The 21,923-nt window shown below is 39.0% G+C and overlaps 1 long non-coding RNA gene across 2 annotated transcripts; it reads left to right on the top strand.

The window, feature by feature from the left end:
• Positions 1–308: 308 nt before the first annotated feature.
• Positions 309–20,368, top strand: LOC149010820 (uncharacterized). Of its 2 annotated transcripts, XR_016174363.1 has the most exons (5): positions 309–434; positions 2,942–3,011; positions 12,102–12,197; positions 14,946–15,057; positions 16,641–20,368. It is a non-coding gene; the product is annotated as an uncharacterized LOC149010820 (long non-coding RNA). The 2 variants fall into 2 exon arrangements; XR_016174362.1 differs by lacking the exon at positions 12,102–12,197.
• Positions 20,369–21,923: the final 1,555 nt, after the last annotated feature.

Here is a 21,923-nt window from a genome sequence, read left to right on the forward strand (position 1 = left end):
AAAAATTGAAAATCCATCTTATAATCTTATTCATTACTCAATAGAAAGATTCCATTCCAATGGTTCTCACGGCAAACCTTGCTGTATCAGATCCAGGCCCGCAACGTTAACCGTTGCAGTTCAATCCTAGTCCGCTCCTGAAAAATTCCAGGTTTTCAGTTCTGGCCAAGCTGCGTTTCAAACCATGCATGTGTGAGGGAGTGCCACTTGCGAGATAGGCCATACCACGTTTCACAAGTTTTCAATTTTCCGTTTCGTCTTGATCTTCTCCTCTTCCCAGGAGAAGAGAAAGGAGGGTTGGGAAAAATTTCTTTGGTTTTTATCTAATTCAGTCGAAGTTTTTCATTTTTCCTGAGTTCCTCTGACTGCCTATCTCAAGAGCTTCATCGATTAATTCAAATTTTGGATCTGACATATCAGCTGGCGTCATAAAAGTAGGTTTTGTATCCTGCTTTGATTTGCATTTTATTAGTTACGGACTGATTCCTGGTTCTTCTTAGTTTCAATATTATTGTTGGTTGTCTTTGGTGCATGCGCTTCCCCACTTGCATGGAGGCGAAAGTTCTTGATTCAGCGGCATTTGCGTGGTTGCTTTTAGAAATATGTATACTACTAACTATGCAATCCTTCCTTTCATAGGTTGCATCCGGGTTTGAGCTCATCTCACATGGGTGCTCTCGCACTGCATTACCTTCTGGGATTTGGGTGCTAGATTCTTTCTTTTGTTTGGGCTAATTTCACCACATATCCCCCTACATTTTGAAGAATTGAAGTACCAGTACGAATCGGAGATTTATCATAACTCAGGAGAAATTTTGCCAAATCGAGCATCTCAACAGATTCTAGGATTTGGTTTCCGGTGATAATTTTTTCGAGGACAACTGTTGGAATAAGATAGGAACGTCCAAAAATATTTTTGGGCAACAATGAAGTATGTAAAATAAAAATTTAAATATAATTATGCGGAGTTAAGAAGAGAATTGCAGTTTGCAACATCAGAAAAGTAGACAGAAATAGGAGAAAGACGGTATATAACCTCAAGCCCTCCTCTCTTCCTTTTTTTTTTCGTTCCTATTGTCTAAACTTGAGACTGCCGTTTTTTGTCATTGTCCATGGGCAAGGTGTGAATGAGTTAGATATTGATAATAAATTGATATCAAGAGGGGGCTTGAGATTTAATCCCGGCAATCGTTAACCTGTTTCTTTAAGTAGAGAAGAGACATAGAATGATAGGATTCAGAAGAGGGATTACCTTAGCTGATAATATTAATTGGCATGGAAGGTGGCTTGAGATGTAGGTCCAATAGGACAAGAGTCAGATACCAAGATCTAATAATGAACCAACAAGCAAAATTTAGGGTTTCTAGACCTTATGGCGAGGGTAATTAGGTTTTAGAAGCTTAGGGCTGATAAAACCTTGATGTTTTGGTTTCAGATTTAATTATCAGAAGTTTAGGGTTTAGGGAAACTAGGGTTTTGGGGATGAGTGCTGCTTCTAGGGTTTGAGTATTAGGCAAGGGGAGGGGGTGGGATTTGGAGATTTTAGAAACTAGGGTTTGGGAAGAAAAGAGAAGAGGAGTCTTAGGGCTGCAATGGGGTTAGTAGATGGGAAAGGGTAGGGAAGGTCACTTGTTATAGAAGATAGGAACTTGTTGAACAGTTGAAGAAGTACACACAACACAAGCTGCTGCAAGGTTTCTCCCAACTTGGAAATCCTAGGCACCTCAGTCGCACCTTTCCCTTGGCTTTAACTCCTTTGCAAATTTCATTCATCAAAACTAGTTTGATTACAAGCAATAGGCTGTATTTATAGCCTTTATTAAACTACTGCTACTGGTACTCAGATTAGAAACCAAAATAAAGAGCTTCTTCTGAAATGATTAGGACCCTTGTTTTATCTAAACTTAGACCAAGTAAAACAACAAAATAAGAGTAGGACTAGACTCAGTAATACAATTTTGAATTCGATTGGACCTAGCTGGGTTTGACTAGGACTACCCAAAATTACCAAATTGTCCTTCATGCCGGCCGAAATTCCCCATGCTGCTGGCAGGGCTGCAGGGTGCTAGGCAGCAACCCTAGACCTTCTTTGGGTGGCCGTCGGGTTCTGCATCGGTTGATCAAGAAGAGATGTTAAGATGTCTGTCTTGGATTTTGAGATGGATGAGGGACATTATGTAATGGGTGGTACAAAATCTTTTTTGGACTGCGGGTTTATGAGATTCTTAAGGGAGTTGAGGTAGAGCAAGTCATAATAATATATCATGTACATGCTGAATCATCTTTCTTTTCTCTTCACCCCTTGTATCAGTTTTTTATACATTTTCGTATTTATGGTTGCATGTGTTGAAAAATCCGGCAGCATCATGTACATAAAATAGATTTGAAATCATCAGTTATAAGCATTCTCCACTGTTATTGTTCAACTTGGTGAGCAAATCCCTCTCACTTGTGGAAGCTAGCTTAGCGAAACATTTGAACACCATCTGAGTGTCCTCCGGTATTATCTATTTCACTTGCTTTTATCTCTTTTACTTTTTGGCATAGTGTTCTGTCTTGTTCTGTTAGCCTATCGTGTCGTATTTGGCCTGTACCATCCCCCCTCTTTTTCCTGTCCTTTTCTTCCCCCATATTTTCATTTTTTGACATTACATCAAGATCTCATATAATTTGTAGCATTCATCAAGTCCTTGATTGAATTTAGTGTCTAGAAGAAATGCAATATGCTTTTGCATTATGTAACTAAAATGTAGGCTTTTATGTGGGTGTTTCTGTATCTTGTCTTTGCAGGTGCAGTTTCCACCTGTTTTATGGCTGGCTTTGTTTATTGTGTTTAATTTCCTTTTAATTATTTAAAAAAAAGGAAAAAAATTGATGCTTGGTTAATTTTTTGTTGTAAATTGACCACTTCACTATCTAACTGCCTTTTGGGAATTGACAGGATTTTTGTGCTATAATATGGTAGCAGCAATTCACTTGCTACAGTGCGAAATCCACTGCAGGAACTAGAGGTGCCTTTTATTGATATATTTTATTGCTGAGTTGCATTTTACTTTTCTCTTTGGCTCTGCATAAACCCAAGCCAATGAGATTCTTCAAGTGTCTGTTCTTGTGTTCTGCATTGGTGCTTTCTGACAATCTTTAATTAACAAGCTTATTTTTCTTCATTAAGTAAGTTATTTTGATAATGGGAATATTTATTTGCTATTATCGGATAAACAAACAGTAATTTTGTGATCTCTAGTGATTTAAGATATTCATTGCATCACTTTTTGTTATTCAGGTAAATATCTTCTATCGTGAAAAAGTAGTGATGCATGCATGGGAATATGGGATGAAGGGTTATTCACCTCATCTAGCATGTGGGCTCTCTTGCTAATTAGAAATATCCTACCATGCATCGAAAAGAGGCCCTCATTGCTTAATGGGTTGTGTCAACTTTGTATCCTTCCACCTATTACTATTCCCTAAGAGCTGCGCTGGTCCAGTGATAAGAATCCTCTAATCGATAATGCAAATATGAAAGACACAAGCAAAATATGAAAGATAACTTTGGTTTTGACGGTGCCAGTCACCCCCTAAAGCATTGCCCAACAGCAGAAGCTGCCCCTCAGCCTATGGCTGCCCTAAACTCTCTACAAAGATAAATCATGCCTCTCATGTATTCCTCCTTTTTGTTGCCCACCAAAAAATGTCAGTTATGGTAAGCACCTCCCCGTCCATGTGTCCTGCTCCCAGGGCCTATCATTATCACCCCTTTTGAAATTCACCTTGTCCTCAAGGTGAGGTTACATCGGAAGCTTGGTCTTCACATGCTTGCTGCACAACCACGCCAATTCAGCAGTGTCTCAAATGCCCAACAGAAAATCATAGACCATTCAACCTTTAGAACATCATAGACCAGTGTTTCTGCATGTCGTTTCTTCCTGCTTCCACATACCATTTAGTTCCACATAAAACTCCAGAGTAACCTGCCCTTGGTGATGGATGGAAACCTCAAACTTTAATTCTTGACCATATTATTGTTTCGTAATCAAGCAAGTATAAGCATGATAAAATATATTGCCAAAATTCAACTGAAATTCGCCATTTTTCGGTCGTTTTGGCTTAGTGAACCGAAAGACCCTTCGAAAATGAGATTACCCAATATTGGCGGAAAATCGCCAAACCTGCGAAACGGCGGCAAAAATTGCCGCGAACCTTTGTGTTTCAAATCTTTAGGGTTTCTTCACAACCAGACAACATAAACCCAGATGAAGAGAAGATGAAAATATAAGGATGGAGATAGAAGAGAAGAGCATCTCACAGTTGCAACTATGGAAACCCTTGCTGGAACCATGATCCGCATCCCGTCGGTGCTACATTGTTTACTGTGAGAACCAGAGTGATTTCACCACTGAGAGACCCACTTGGTGCTGCTGGTGTTGATTCAGAGAGATTAGGAAATCTGCAACGTGAATTTTTGGGTTGAAGGGAATTTTTCATACCAGAGATTGGAGATTGGGATTTCACCGAGAGAAAAGAAAAACTTGCTCCACCATCTTGTGACGGAGAACGTGATCCTTGTTGAGGACTTTGATGGCTACGCTGTCTCCAGTCTCAATGTTTTTGGCATACTTGACCTCCGCAAACAAGTAAAGCTCCCTTGTGGATGGCTATATTTAGGTCGAAATGTCGAGAACTTTCGCTTGGAGAACCGGTGAATTTTGCCGAAACTTCGCACCTTGAGTACAAGTCATTTAGATTCTTTGACTTTGATGATCCTTCAATAATTAGGAGAACCCTATCATCATAAAGAGCTATACATGGTTGGATCTCTGAGATGGTCCTGCTCCTGTCCAGCGGAGAGGGATCCACATCAGGGACTTCAGATCAAACATATGAAGATCATTTAGTCTCCTCTTTTTGGTATGTTCACCTCCAAGGAGGAATAAAACAAAGCCCACTCTAACCACAGAGTGGCTAGTGGCTACAACGAGCAAGCGGGACATCTCCTTTAAACCCCTTGTTGGCAACTATAAGGTGGACAACTTCACGAGCAGAAGCATGCTGCCCAGTCTGCATCCTTTTCTTGACAACTGCTGTTGGTACATGAACAAGAGAAGCTGTTCCTCCAATGGCACCTGAAGTCAAGTGAGCAAAAGCACTAATGTTCTCTGCAAAGATCCTTGACATTTCTGCCTTTTGGGTTCAGAAACTCTAGTAAATACCGTAGAAGCCCTTTCAATACATGGAACAGAGCATTCATCCACCTCTTGTATCCAAACCTGAGCTGGAAGTACCTGAATCCTGGTATCAAGGAAGATTTCAAAAACTTCCCGGTGAGTGGAATGCCTGGGAGTTAACTATCACCATCCAACCCACTGGGATCGTCTTTGTCCATGGGGTGTAGCACTGCTGCCATCGGAATCAAAGCAGCCTCCCTCGCGATGGCTAACAGCTCCTGATGGCCCTCATTTACAGACCCACTAGGGTTTCCCATTGTGGCCAAAAGCCTTGCTCGATTTTGGAAGGTTGAAGACGATGATTCGTTCGACTGGCTTGGTTTCTTGGGTTGTACTGATTCACGAGTGGGCTTTCGGTCCAGCTGCACTAGTTGGGTCCAGATTATGTGGGCTGGGCTTTGATCCATGGTGTTTTTTCAATCCAGCTGCACTAGTTGGGCTAACTTAATTACATTGTAGGTGGAGCTTTGGGTTAATGGAATGGGTTGGGCCCATGGTGTTTTCTTAGGCCACATGATGGACTGGGACAAGTCCATTGACTAGCCGAGTGTAGCAGGCCCATGCCCTCTCAACTCAGCCATAATTTTCCTCTCTCTTTGGTCATCTTCTCTAAATGTCCCTTCATCTCGAGCTCCAGCTATTAACACCCCTTTCAATCTGTTTGTGTCGCTAGCTGCTAGGAATTCGAACTGTTTCCTGTATTCCACCATTGTGCCAATTGTTGCAGCCTCATAAGTTCTTGCGGGCTCCTCATCTTAGGAGAACCAAAGTGATGGAGCAATTCTGATGTGAACCAGATTCTAGTGTTTAGCTTGTTGAAATATTGCCCTAGAATTGGGCTCACTCCAGGATCCTCTCTTAGGGAACTAGCAGTCTTCTAGGGTTGTGTTACTTGTGTATGCTTGTGACTGAAGATTTTTTGGAGGAATTAAGGTTTGGAAGGATAAAGTAATGGCCTAGAAGGGTTCGGCCAGGTTTAGGAATAGGGATTCTGGATTTTGAAGCTTGGAACCTTGCTGTAATTAAGTCTCAGAATTTCAGATCTAGTATAAAAGGTTTGGATTGAGTTTATTAGGTTTTAGGGCTGAATGGAAGGGTTTTAGTGTTTCGGCTATTGCTGCAATGTAACTGCAGGTTAGGTTTATAATTTTGGGCTTAGGGATTAGGTATTAAGGTTTCAGATGGACTAGGAAAGGGACTGTTATTGTTATTTGATATTTTCCAGATAGTCCTAATTGGTTTGGGACCTTTGGGTTTGGGTTGAAGTATCCTACTTGGGTTAGGACTCTTGGGGAAGTCAACTACAGTTAGGAAGAGGTAGACTAGGGGGTGGGGGATGCCAATCCTAAAAGGTTCTGAAGTTTGGTTGAGGAATTTGAGTGATATAGGGTTTCTAGTAAGTTAGGGTTTGGGTTTCTAGAGGATGAAGATGAAGTGCAGGAAATTCAAAACCTAATGGAGGAGGGTTTAATCGAGGATCCAAGGGTAGGGATGTCACACCCCACCCGCCGGTCTCGGTTATCCGCCCGACAACCCGTGGGAGTGAACCGTCACAGGATCCACGGTCTTACTCATGAATAATAATAAACACAAGTGTAGACAATCAAGAGCAAGAATAAGTGCAATAATCAATAAAAAGGTTATAGGAGTCCAAATACTCCAATAAATATCCAAGAAAGAATCAAAGGAAAGAATCAAGAATCAAATGTAATATCGAGTTCAGCGGAAGCAAAATAAAAAAAATAAATAATCCTCTTTTCGGTTTTCTTTTCTAAATCTAAAAATTGGTTTTCTAAATTAGCAAGTAAAGGGGGTCCTCCAATCTTTCTCCATACGATCATCAAAATCCTGACAATCTGCCTCCGTCGGCCATCAATGGGTGCTATAAGCGCACACCAAACATCTTCAAGAGACTTCATGCTCTGTAATTTCATGTACCACTGTTTGTGCCATATCAGCTTCATACGAGAAGGCTCTTTCATACGAATCATCTCCAACTTCTGATGTTGTGCCATCATTTGTACACCTCATATAATATATACAATGAAAGGAATGAGTTTTGACGAACTCAGTAAGGAACAGACAATTCTCATATGTATGTCAATACAATCTACGAATACATATATGAAATGATATGGATGGTATGCAGAAATATGAATGCTACGAAGATCTAACTATGCAAGTCTCTATCAGCTGACATGCTTTAAGATATACACCAGCCCTCCTTTGGGTAGGTCTAGTCACTCTGATTTGGCAAGGATTGGTTACCTCTGTAGGGATCCTGGGCAAAGGGGTAAATCCACACCTGGCTCTCAAACCATGGCTGGGGATAAGTCAACACTCTCTCACCACGACCATTGGCAATGAGTACTGGCGCATGTTGGGGTTTCTAATCCAATACAAGTCATAATGGTAACATACTATATGAAGTCCAGATACTTCCCCTATGGCACCAACCAACCATAGTTGTCAAGGCGTCGCCTAGGCGACGCCTTGGCGTCCTGGCGGCCTTAGAGGGCCTGAGGCGAGTATCGCCTCAGTTGGAGCCCATAAGGCGAGCGCCTCAGGCTCTGAGGCGTCGCCTCGGGCTCGCCTCGGACGCCTTGGACGCCTCAGACCCTGAGGCGACCGCCTTATGGGATTTTAAAAAACCACCATTTTTTTTTTCAAATCAAAGGCCAAAAATAAATTGGAAATTAGATTCCAATTGGGAATAATCTAATGGCTGAATGCTTATACAAATGTTACACGGAATACATGGGATCATTTGTAACATTAATTCATTAACGTTTTGGCAATGCCTCCGGTGATTTTGTTCACCATCTCAGGCGACGGTATGTCGCCAACATGCTTTTTTTCTTTTTCTTTTGTGTTTTAACAATGTTATAAGTTGCTACTCGTTATTTAATTTCTGTTTGGAGATTATTAACTAATTATTTACTTCTTTGTGACTTGCAAATTGCAATTAAAGTTTCTGTTATGGTTCTTGTGACATAGCTACTTCTCTGTGACTTTCACGTGGTTGTTATCCATGTAATGTTCTGATGTCATACTCTGAACTTGCTATATGATTACTGCATCCTATCCTACTCCAAGTAGTATTTGATTACTGTTGTTTAAAGGTCATTCAACATCTTTCATACTCTGAACCTGCTATCTGGTTACTGCATACAATTCCTACTCCAAGTAGTATGATACTTGGAATTTATTTAGGACCTACTATGTGTGGTTTGTAGTATTATGGATGACTTAAGGTAGGCTAAATGGCTAATATTAGTTTTTTTATTATATATAAGATAGGTTTATAATGAATTAGTGTATAAGATGTACATAAAGTAAAAATTTCACTTAAAACGCCTCGACCGCCTCAAAAGCGCCTCGGAGGGCGCCTCGTCGACTCATCGCCCCAACTAGCTAAAACCGCCTCGCATCGCCTCGTCGCCGTGACAACTATGCAACCAACTCGGTTCAGTATCCTTCGCAACCTAGGAGTGAGAACCTTCACGGACCCGGCTACCGCCGTTGGACTCCACTCCTTAACCCTATGGTCATCTACATATTATTAGGGCGGATGCTCTCATGACTCCTCACGACACCCGGTCCACTCCTTGGACGTCTATGAGCCCAACCCTAACATATGCAACCCTACCATTGCATGATCAACAGTGGATCACTGAGTCTCCGCACCGGACTGGTTACCGCTGTAGGATGAAACAGAGTCACATCACCATTGTCACGGGTCACCCGGCTTCAATTCCCCTGCCGAAAGGGTAATAGCATGTGGGGTACCTAGCCATGCAATTCTAGACTCTCCTAGGTATGTCATCCAGTAATCATGATAGTGTTAGAGGCATCAGTGAGCATGTGTCTCATACCACAGCCCTTTGATATCTCCAGCCAAGATATCCCAATGGAATACCCCTTCCATCACAACTACACTACATCACTCTTTATCATACCATGAACAATTGTGCAATATCATAAAAGATGAAGTACATCAAGGAATACCACAAACAATAAGTATACAATAAGATTCAAATGGTTTATACAATTACAGCAAATTACATGATCAAAGAATAGTAAATAGAACAGCTGAATCATCATGTATATGTAATTGCATATAAATAAGAATGTATGTCCTTACCTATAATTTAGTAGAAGTCCTTTAAATTGCAATCCAAACACAATTATAAGACTTTAAGCATAAACAGAGGACACTTATATGCAGGGTTACAAAAATGTATAAGAGTCAAAACAAATCCAAAATCAAACCTACACGATGAATCGGAAACTAGCCGGTTGCTAGTACCGGTTGCTTAGGTTAAGTGACCTCCACAAGCGACCGCCCTGTTTCGAGACAGTTTCCAACTCCGAAAATTAGACTTCTGATCATTCGATTTCAATCCGTTTTGGGATGATCTTAGTCCGAATTTCAATCTTGATAGGTCTATAATAAAGGGATAACAAGAAACCCTAAAATTAACACAGATCTAATACCCAAATCATTCCCCTTGATGAGATCCATCCATTTAACAAATGCGGGGATTCGTTTCTGGATAGGATCCCATCAAGAATATTGGAAAGAGAGCCACAACTAACCAAGTGGGTAACCACTAACAAAAATGGGGATGTGTTCATATCAATTAGAGTTTAAAAAAGAAGAGAATAGCAGATGGAGATTCATTACCTTATCCAGAATCACCAAGAATAGAAGGGAAAATGTTTCAGATCACTAACAACACTTTGCCCACCTTCCAAGACGTTTCCATTCGCCTAATCGCCCAAAATAGCAATACGAACATAATAATGCGTTAATAGGGCAATGGATGCTATTTATAACGAACATGGGGCAAAATAGGGCATTTTCCCACAAGTAGAAAGTGGCGGTCGTTTGGTTTAATCAACCGCCACTAGCAACCGCCCCCAAGTATATTGCTATACAAGGGTGTTTTGTTCAGGGGGTTGAAACCCAAACACAATCTAATCCAAAACAACACATGGGGGAGGTCTTACCTTCATTCCGGACATCTCCAAACACCACTTGCTTTCTACCAGAGATCCAACTTCCCAGTAAGGCAGATTCTTCAACAAGAGAATCTAGATCCATGGGTTCTGGATATGGATCATGGACTTCTATCTGGACACTCCACAAAATTAATCCAACTAGACCTTCGGGTTCTCGGACTTGCAATACGGATTCCAGGTTAGAAATACGGGGGTTGTTACAAGGGATATGGTAAGGGGAGGGGTGTGATACAAGTAGAAGTGGGAGGGGGTGGATAGGGTTTGGGGATCTAAGAGTTTGAAAGGGGGGGAAAGGCTGCTTCTGCAAGGAAGAGGGGAGGGCGGGAGCTTGCATGGGCTAGGGGAGATGGAGAAGGGGGCTGGTATGGGAGGCGGAGGGGCTGTACTTACTTGGGAGTGGAAGTAGGCTGCTGTCGTTGTTGAATTGCTGCTGGAGCTTGAAGGCAATGGCTGAAATAACTCACTCTAAGGCTGCCACAGGCTTCCCCAATGGGAACCCACGACTTCTCTTCCTCTAAACTTTCAATCTCAATTTTATTAATCAATTCAAATTGCCTCTCTAATTCTGACTCTATCTTTACTAATGACTCTCACATAAAAAAATATTCTATCATATCTTACTCTAGAGGGATCCAATTTAGATTCTAAGAGTAGATATGTAGTCCTAATTAGAAGTAGATTGAAACTAGGGGATTCAACACAACCTAGAAATCTCACCTATACAAGGACTCTTCAATAAAACATAAAATACTTACTTAAATCAGAAGATTAAAATAAATCTAGGGTCCTGACACTTAGTGGACTGAATGGGACTCAGACCTAGGAGACGTAGGAGACCATGAAATTTGCAAAACGACCAAAATACCCCTGGACCAACTTAGTGGCTTTATGGTTTGAGAAATTAACCCTAGGCCTTATGAAACCCTTGGAAACAGTTTAGATCAACTTCTTCTAATGTAACTATGTTTGGCAACATTAGTGCCTTTCATATTTTAGGCCCAAATTCAGCCCACAATCATGTGACACCAAGTTGGCCGGATAACCCTTGGGGTAATTTCGTCATTTCCCCACTTTTGGGCTCCAAAGTGCTCCAAGAGAATCCAAAATAATTTTAGGAGCAATGATTTACTCTTTGTTTTTCATTCGGTTAGAGTCCCAAGAAGAGAAGGGACTTCCCTAGTTGTACTTCACTTTCTACAATGAAGCTCTACTTTTTGTTTTTTTGAGTCCTTGGTTAACTACTTATTGAAGAGTCCTTGTATGAGTAAGAGTCCCAAAATTTTCAAGTATGATTCTTTCTGGAAGTTGGTTCTTTAGTTTGCAAGTTGTATTTGTTTAGGAACTCTTAAGATTTCTTTTATAATTTAGAAAGTTAATTCTAGTTGTAGTAGGGAATTCTAATCCTAATTGGATTCCCTAAGATGAGTCCACTTAGGTTTCCTAAGTTGAGTTCAAGTTGGTTTTCCTTTTCTGAGTCCTAGTTATTTTCCTTCAATGTAATATGGCAATAAATAGAGCCACTCCCCATGTAACAAATCAGATTTGATGAATTGAATAAAAGCATTATAGGAAGAGTTGGAGTCGTGGGAGAGAGAGCTACGACCTGTGTTTTGATTGTTCAAACAATTTTCTGCTATTTCAATTCTGTCCATCATCTTCAAAGCTTGTAGCAGCCATGGTTTTCAAAGCGTCCACCTAAGTGGTTTTTCAGCCGCTTTTTTGCCAAATTGCTATTGCTTTGTCACCCTGTGTGCCTTATTGCCGCCTAGACGCTAAAGCGACCTCTTTTTTGACATTTTGTACATTATAATATTTGTTTTGATTTTTAAAAAAATCAAATTTATTCTACAGAGCCGTATATGAACTGAATAGTTAGTTATTTCGGAATTGGGAATCAATGAATCATTAAATGGATAAGGCTCTTATTTGCATCACACCATCATAGAGGTAAGTAAAAATGTAAAATTACTACTTTCATATTCGTACTTATAATTTGATATAGTTCATAGTCATATGTTTATGATGCTTGATGAGATTAACATATGTTTGTCCCCTTTTTTGGATCATCTTTCATAATTATGATTCTTAAATGCTTGTTTTTTGTGGATGAATATGATTCTTGAATGTTTGTTTAGCTTAATAATTGAAATTTATTAGTTTAAAAGTAGTTGTATATAAAAAATGACCCAACCACTTTGGTTGCCTTGCCGCCTTGACAACCATGACAGCAGCCATTGAAGACCAATTTTTCTGCAATTGTCCAACAATCCATTTCTCCTACAAGTAAGCTCATTCCCAACCCATCTCCCAAGCCCATTCCCCTTCCCCTAACCCTGTGGTGGCATCTCCTCACCTCCCCATATCCTTTCTTTATTTTTCAGATTTTTTCTGAAATTTTCGGACTTTTTCTTAGACCTAAAATTCAAGGTAAGATCTACAACAATCTAACTGTTAGGTCTGTCCCAAACTTTAGGAATATCATTCCCCTAGCCCTTGTGACCTTCCCTCCTAATTTCACCCCAATTGGAGCAAGCCTTAACCCTAACCAAGAGTCCTAAGCCAATTTGGATACCTAGTTTTTGAACCCTAGCCTTAAGGAGTTAATTCTGAAATTACAGAACAATAAAAGCATTAATTCTCTCAATTTCCAGCCCTAAGTCAACCTAAGCTAACCCTAGAAACCCTAAAATTCCTTAAACCCTAACTTTAAGAATAATTCTGCACTCAAAATTCTGTCAAAACAGAAGTATCTTCTTCTAGTTCGGCGCTAATACAGCTTAGCTGAGTCTTGATATTCTTCCCCATCATCCCTAAATCAACCTTAGAACCCCTTAACCCTAGCCATAGGAGTTGGAAGCCAAAAGCCCTTGCCACAAGATTTAATTGGTTATATGCAGCTGCTGTCCATTAAGAATTGAGTGAGGATTGACATAGAACAGCAGGGTTTTCAAGCCTAATTGTACTGTTGGTTCTCTTAAGAGGATCTTGAAGTCTGGCCCAGACCTTGGGTTACATCATCTTTCATGGCTGCTCGGATCAGAGAATCGGTTTGATGACTTCCGTGACCTTATTCACCCTAGGGCTGTGCCATGGAAGCAACCTGCAATATCTCCTCCAGCCTAGATCATTTGATGTACCCAATTCTAAGGTTAGCATTTATTGAAATATTTCCCTAGAATTTAGGGTTAGCCCAGAATCCTTGTTGTTGAACAGCAGTTGGATACCCAAACCTAGGGTTTAAAGGTTGCTAATGGACCTAAATGGGGTAGGTAAATTGTTAAATATGGGTTGTAGATATGATAGAGAAGATACATTTTGGGATCTAAAAGGGTAAGCTTTTGGGTAAGATTTGGTTTAACAAAACTGAATTTCTAGTTTTTCATTTTCTTCTAATTCTGCGGCAGCCATTGAAGCTTTTCAACTTCTGCAACTTCTTTAAGGAACACCTTCTACAAATAAGTACAGACATTCCCCAACCCCTACACAATATAGAATTTGCAGAGCAATGCTTCTTTGTACATGGTATCTAGACATGCCACCTGCAGTAAACCAATTCAAAGTTACCCTCCTGAAATGTAGTTTCTTGAAACTGATTTCTCACAAATTACATCCTTTCTGCTAAGAGATGCATTAGTTTTTCATGTAGAACCATTGTGTTGCCAAGTGTCCCATTTATGCTAGGTCCTGGGTTCCCTTGCTGCACGAGATATTTTGTTTGACAGATTATTGGCTTCTAGTTCCACAATTTGGTCAATCTTGTCATCTGTGCTTTGATGCCCTTCAGGAAATTTTTGGTTGTTTAATCACTTCTCCTAGCTTGCTCTTGAGTGTAGATGGGAAGCACTTGGTTTTGGCCAGAAAATTAGAGAGGAAGTCTTCTTAAAAAAATTGGGGTTTGGCAGCCAGTTTGTTGACACCATAACCAATCTTTACATAAATTTTCTTTTTGGTATTTGTTTTTATTCTGTGGACATGTCCAATCTGGATGTGTATTAGATACAGCTGATGTGTGGGGAATCTATGGATGCTTGTTTCCATGGCTTTCTCTGCTTTAGGCTTCAACAACCTCTTTGCAATCTAGAATTAGAAGGAAGGGTCATTCTCTCACACACAGCATTGCAACAGTGGAAGCTAGATTCCTGCCTATGAATAAGCAAGCTCAACAGCCCTTTTGGAATAGCTCATAGTTTATCTTCCAAATGTGCATGTCTGAGAAAGATTCCCTTTGTTACTGTTTCTCAAAGACTTAGATATAACTGCTGAATTTTTCAATGACTGAGTACCATCTTTGCCAGCACCGACAATCACCCTGTGAAAGGGACTAATATCTGTAAATTTCTCACTTTGGCTATAAACTTATAACTTGCTTATCTCTCAAAATATTTGGGTAATTAGCATTTATACTTGTGTTTTGATGTGAATTTTGTAGTTTACTGTTTGTAATCCTATTTATTTTCTGTTTCATAAGTGCATTTATATATATATATATATATATATATATATATATATATATATTTAAATTGAGAAGTATGCATGCATACTTCAGAAGTCATTTTAACATGTTTAGGTTTGCCTTCTAATCAAGTCATGCTACATTTTCACTGAATATTTTCTGAACTGGATTGCTTGTATACTTTGGAGCATTCTGCCTAGTAATGGGGTTGAGATCTTGTGTGAACTGATGTTGTGATGCAGAGTATTGATCCGTAGGTTTCCTTGGTCTCAATGGTATGTGCACTTGGAAAGTGCAGAATGGCAGCTATGGTGAGGCTTCTGGAATCTGGAAATTTCTCAGAAATCACAGCAGGTACTAATATATATTATTGTTGTGGTATTCGTGATTTGAAGACTCTGGTTTAGAACATCATATTTAGCATTCATCAACTGGATGCAACTGAGAATGCATTGTAATTTGTAACTACCCAAAAGCATTAAAAATTGGTGGTAGTAAATGTAGCAGCTATATAAGTTCTAGCCAATAAGATGTAACCGTGTTGATATGTTGGTTTTGGAGCTACTGTACACCATTTATGATGCGAGTGAAACCTTAGGAGATGGACCTTTGATTGTAGGTCCTTAGACTTGATTTGGAAAGCCATCTGCTTTGACGTCTCCTCTAAGCTCCTGCTGGTTCCCCATCCCTCTCCTCTAAGCGTTTAGTTTTTGTCAAGAGTTACGTTGCTTGCAATACCAGTGGTATCTGCGGTGGTTTGTATTGTTTGGAAACAAATGGTTGACTGATATACATGGGAAGTCTTCCCTGCAACTTATTTCTTTTGTTGCAGAGGGAGAGAAAATGTCAAAGTATTGTTTGCATGGACAAATAGTGGCAGACTGTTGTTTGTAATGTCAGCTGAAAAAAAGAAGACTTAATGATAGGGAATCTGGCTCTAGAAGTTGTTATTGTGTATTTCCTGCCATTTATTTTATGTTATCTTTTAGGAGATGTCCTTTTGGATGAAAGTTGTGTAGAATCTGTACTCCATGTTATGTGTTTAATTGATTGGTTCCTTTTTCTAAAATAGGAAATTTGTGAGAGTAATTCTAAGTCATGTGGTGTAGTAAGGCATCTGTGTGCTTCATACCTTCTATTAGTGGTTTAGAACACTCCATTGATGTTCTGGTTACTTAGCTTTTGGAGACATGGTCTGGATCAATATGTTTAGTAACATATTAGGCTATTAGCTTAGTGCTGGTAAAAAGAAGATAAGAAGGGTAAGGAAAAAAGAAAGAGTAAATATTCCTCTTGATGACACTCCGTTCATTTGCTGGTCACTAAGCTTTTGGAGAAAAGGCCTAGATCAATATATGAATTAATAACATTTTAACTTAATTAGTGCTGGGAAAAAGAAGATAACAATTAAGGAAAAATGCAAGGGTGAAATATTTGTCTTGATGAATTGTATTGCCTATGAGTTTCCATGGAAATAATAGCTGATTATTATTGTGCTTTTATAACCATGAAACTTCATTACTGGCTTAGCTGTTCTTAATAAATATAATAAGTTCAATGACTTAGTATGTTTATCAGAGACGCATTCTTGATAATATCCTCTCTTTTTTTTGGGTGAAATTTTGATAATATCCTTACCAAATAGTTTTTTGTTTTGCTTATTTTCAACTTCATGATGTTAAGCAATTGCTTTGTGGGCAAGGTTAGAATAAGTATTGTTACTGTTCATTGCAGCTTGAGTTTACTGGTAATGGAAGCTAGTTTCATTTAATTCATATATGATACAACACCGTTGTCATCAATGTCATTCTTTATGTGCATGTTACCAGAGATAATCAATATTTGTTATTGTTTCGGATGAAGTTATATGTTATCCACTCTGGATGGTACATTTCAATTATTTGCTGCTCCACTTATTATGTTGTACTCCTTCCCAGAAGAAGCTAGCCGCGAGAAATTAGCTGTTCAGTCCATTCAGAGAGAATTACGTGAGGCAGATGAAGCAAATTTGCTTGAAGAGGAAGGTTAGAACATTTTCCTTTGTCCAGATGTTATTCTGTAAAGCTTTCCAATTTTTGACGCATGATCTTGGCATATTAGGTTCTGTTTACTGCAAATTTATTTAATCCAATTGCATCGACTCAATTAGGCAGGGATGCCAGGCTTTATTGATATTTTTCTCTTCTATTTCTAGAGGTATTTGATAATATAATTTTTGGTTCTTAGTTTCTTTTTCTATGGACTTGCTATAGCAATAATTCTATCAAATACCAACATTTTTAAAGTCGGGGAAAGTTAGAATTGAAGGTTCAAGAACTTGAGATCACTAAGCTTTTTTGTGGTTTGATGTTGAAAAGGTAATTGGAATAAGGAAAATAGAATTTATATTACTTCTCAGAGAAGATCTACGTGTTGCAAAGAGGCAAAAAGTTAAGTGGTGTGGGGCAATTGGGTTATTATCTTATTTGGTTTCTTGAAATACAAGACTCAAAAGAAGATTGAGTATGCTGTATATTTGGGTTTAGTTGGTAATAAACTTGGTTTACAGGACCAAAATTTTTCATGGAATAGGAGGCTACTGGAGCTCAGTTCTGTTGGAGGGAGATGCATGTAGTCCATTGTTTGGGCTAGTCAATGCCACAGGTAGGTAATGTAGGTCTGCAATTGAAAGTTCAAAATGTTCCTAAAAATAATTCAGAGAGAATGGAAATCCAGGAGCAAAATTTTCCTAAACATAAATTCTGAGAGAATGGAAATCCAGGATTAAGGATAAATCAAGTTTCTCAAAATCAGATGGATGGATTCATTGAAACTATACTAAAGTTCAGTAATTAGGGTGCAGTATGTTTGCTTATAGCTTGAAGTTTTAACCCAATTTAGACCTGTACATATGGAGTATCCTAGCAGCAAAAGGATATGACCAGAACAGTAATTTCAGAGATTAAACTATTAATTGATTCTGCATATGGATTTGATATAATTAAAGGAAACAGAACAATAAATAAATTAGAATTGATACTAATATATCAGGGTATAGATAGATGGTTAAGAAAAAACAGAGGCAGAATTGGAAAAAGGGATACCAGATCAGTATGTCAGAATCTGGTCAAAATTGAGGAGATGGATTGAAAACCAAATTGAAGCAGATTGTAACAGCTGGATACTTCTGCTTCCAATTCATGCAAACAAGAAGCTTGTATATGGAATCTGGATCTTGAGTAGAGCAGAAGTTGCGTCGGAATTTAGAACCTAACTTGTTAACAGCAACTCGGGACGTATTAAGGAAAAAGATAAGAAGTTAAATCTGAAAACGAACTTCAAATCAGGATGACAAATCAGATCATGGGGGAGGGGGGATATGGAAGATAGAAGAGTGTGAGTTAGTATGGATGGGCATTCTCAGCCCTGGGTCCCTGGGTCTCTCACCGACTGCTATCTCTGCTGTTGAAATGGGAGTTTTCTTCCATAGTCAAGTGTAGCAGCATGCCTCTTTTTTCATTAATTTCTCTTCTAAACTGATTATATTGGCTGCACATTTATTGATTCAGAACAATTAGAAACTTTGGAAACTCAAAAATAACAATTAATAAGCTTAACCAGCTAAAACTTCAAACTAAATTGAAATAGAAACCACTAAAGGCTTCAGTGGGCACTACAACATCTACTAATCAAAACGAGAAATTTCTGGGCAGCAGTTGAAGGTGACTGGTCAATGGCAAGGCTCCTTTCCTGGAAAATCAAGCAGCAGCCTGTTTGGGTCTTCTGGAAAAATCATGATGGAAAATCCAATGGGGTCCTTGCAGGATCAGTTTTGGAGGACAACTCAGATAAAAATCAGGTTGCGCAGGTCCAAAAGAGGATAGAGGGGTTGCAAGCTAGGGAAGATGAAGAGTCATCTTGACATGGTCCCATGGATTGAAGTTGATGTGGTGGAAGGTTGAAGATTTTGGGTATGATGATGATTTTTGAAGTTGAAATTAAGAGAAAGAAGATTACAGTTGCTAGATGTCCAAGCCCAACCTTACGAGTCCACCTAGAGCACTATCAGGTAGATCTACCTTGAATGTAAATGCTGAGATCTATATCTGCTTGAGTTTCAAGTGAGAGTTCTCAAAGAGAGCTTCTGTTTTTTGGTTGCATATTTTGCATGAAAACTCCCATGATTTTCTTTATAGCCAAAGCAGGGAGGCTGGTTCTTTTGGAACTTACAAAAAGTATTGAAGAGGCCTTTGATTCTGCGACAAGGGAATTTTCGACATGTCCACATTATTAGACCCAAGCAAAAAAAAAATGACATGAAGACTAGTACTAGACTCTAGACTAATACTTAGGAAATTAAATAGATAACCCAGGAATAGGAAAAAGGCTTGTAAAAGTCAAAACACTAGTAACTAGGAACATTAAAGTACATTCTAGCGCCTTCCTAGCAATACCACTAAGTGTACTACTGGAGAAATAATAGGGGCTTGGAGTGCCCTGGCCAGCATAGACTGGGCCTGTGAGGCTTGGCCTTTGGCTGGTCTCACAGCTGGGTTGCTTGTTTGGTCCAGTCTGGCCAATTTGAAGCTAGTTTGACGTTACTTGATTTTTCTTTTTATGTCCAGTCATGGCATCTACATTATCCAATGCCAATGTGGATCTTACTAACTAGTAACTACTTGATAAATAAAATATTGCAACTTAAGTCTCTCCATGTTTCAATTAGTCTAACCAAAACAATTGAACATGAAATAAAACTAAGTGAAAAAAGGAAAAAGAAAAAACAGAGAAGGCCATGAGTTGGCCTTGCTTGGGTTTCTTCTTACGGATGTAGAAATACAGATCTGTACCATTAGGTGTCTTGTTACACATGATTTTGTCATCCAGTATCTTTCTGATCAGTTTGGTTCAAAGAATTCATTGAAATATTTCCTGACTTTTAGATTAGGCTACAGTCAAAGGAGAGCCCTTAGTTACTGAACTGATTGTGAGTGAGATTTTCTTGAGTTCCCATTGTTTTTTAATGTTTGCTGGTTATTACTCATCTGTCCAAAACCAAAATTTTATTAGTGTTAAGTGGTGACCCCGCTTAGTGTGTTTTCAACTTAGTATCTATGGTTCTGTGTAGCTATCATGCATGAATGGTTCTAGTTCAACTGAGGAGGAATAGTGCCAACTCTTCTGTGGTTGGGTGCAGAAGGTTTCCAGGGTCTCCACTGGTGCAACCAAATTGGTGGTATTATCTCTAGGTTAAACGGTAACTGCATCTCTTCATTGAACACACACACACACTCTTAGATACATGGGTTTCTATGGCCAACTTATAGACCTACAAGATGGCTAATTAAATTGAGTAAGAAAAATTCTTTTTCGCTTAGTTTATTTTAAGTTGTTTTGGCTTAGGTAAATTGAACCAGTTCTATGTTGTTCAATCTAAGTTAGCATGTGACTAGCACATGACTGATTAGTAGAATGCAATTAAGACTTTATTTTGAGCCTATTTTAGTTTCCTAATTAGTTTAAGTTACCTAACAGTTTTAAGGATTGGTTAGGTCTTCCCTTTTTAGTTTACGAGACTGTTTTAGAGCTATTTTTGTAAGATTATAGCAGGTTGCATTTTTGAACATGGATTTTTTTTTTTTGAAATTACTGGTCACAAGCTTGACTGCTACCATCCTTTTCTGCAAGAGAACTTCATGTAGTGTTTAAACTTTAAAGTCTAGACTGATTAGCTACTTGGTGTTTAAAGTTTTGAGTGTTTGCAGTTGGCTCCTTGGTGCTGCAAGTCCAACTTCCTGTTGGGGCTCGGTGTTTAAAGTCCAAGTTACAGTAGGGATTGTGGAATTAGTCAACTCATTTTCAGTAGAAGCCCGGCAGGTTCCATTAAAGCTTCCCTTCAACACGGTTGGAGACTTATCTTCTCCAACAAAGATCTAGTTATTATCCATTTGAAGCTGCTGCTATTAATAGACTGTGACAACAACCACTCAAATTTCTAGAAAATACCATATTTATATGCTATATTGCTATGATATTATGATCAACATAGTTTGTTTTGTTTTATTTTGATGAATACCTTTTTTCATTATGATCCTTTAATATTTATTTAGCACATAATCAGAATTATATAATTTATATGATGCTGTTGTGCCGAGTAAAATCTTTATATTAGAAAAGGCACACCAAGACATTTTGTCTGCCAAAGACGCTTCATGGCTGCCTATTGTCAAGGTGTTTCCAGACACCCTTAATGCCATGGTAGGCGCAATGCCTTGATTACTATTGTATACAATACTGAGTGGGTGAACCTTTGTGCAAGTTCAATGGTAAAGGTTGCCTCAATGTAACCAAGAGGCTGTATGGCTGCATACGTTATGACATTTCACAGACCCCTCAGTGGCTAGAGCCTTATGCACAGGGTATGTCCTCATTATACAGTAGTGCTATACTGCTATATTCATACTTCCTGCTCTTTGAGTTGTTGCAGCAATAATTTAAAAGATCTTTGAAGACCGTCATCTGATGGTTGATACAGGCCCTTCTTGTATGTTAATTAATTTGATGGTTTATTGCCATCTCAAACACAAGGTCTACTCTTTGTTTTATCAAATTATCAATCTAGTGAAGGCAGTTTTAAATCCTTAGAACAACAGTTTATAAAGCAGAGCTAACAGCAAACGTAGAAATCTGCATGGGAAGGGTATGAATCTGGCTGGAACTCCTTCAAGCCCTTTGCATGTTTGAGTCCACAAAACAAGAAAAACATAAACAGAGTAAAGCTATTGGGAAAATTGGAGCCCAAAAATTTGAATGTTAATCACTCAGATCAATAAACTAAATGAGGGCACGGGAAGGATGAAGAAAACATTGGCCTTTGGTTTTTCACAGCTTTATGCTTTAGCCATAACCAGAATTGTGTCCGTTAGCACTTCTTCCTGAACCAGAGATGCAAATTGAGACAAAAAAAAGTGGGCGGATAGTGATCTGCGGCATGAGGGAATGATGGAGGGAGAGAGCCACAGTACAGAGTCATGGAGTAGTCAGCACTTTCACCCTTAAGGATCAAAATACCATTGCAGTTTGTGATAATTAAACGTCGCCATGAAATGCACCAAAAAATTGTGGTCCAACGTCCTTGGTAAACTCAAGAGTCTATTACGGATTCTGGAGTTATTTCATTTTCTTTAAATGAAAAGTTTGACAAATAATACCTGACATATAAATGAAATTAAAAGGTTGTC

Source organism: Hakea prostrata, chromosome 7, assembly GCF_041222555.1.
Source record: "Hakea prostrata isolate BN-2017 chromosome 7, UWA_Hpros_2, whole genome shotgun sequence".
In the NCBI taxonomy this organism is placed as follows: domain Eukaryota; kingdom Viridiplantae; phylum Streptophyta; class Magnoliopsida; order Proteales; family Proteaceae; genus Hakea; species Hakea prostrata.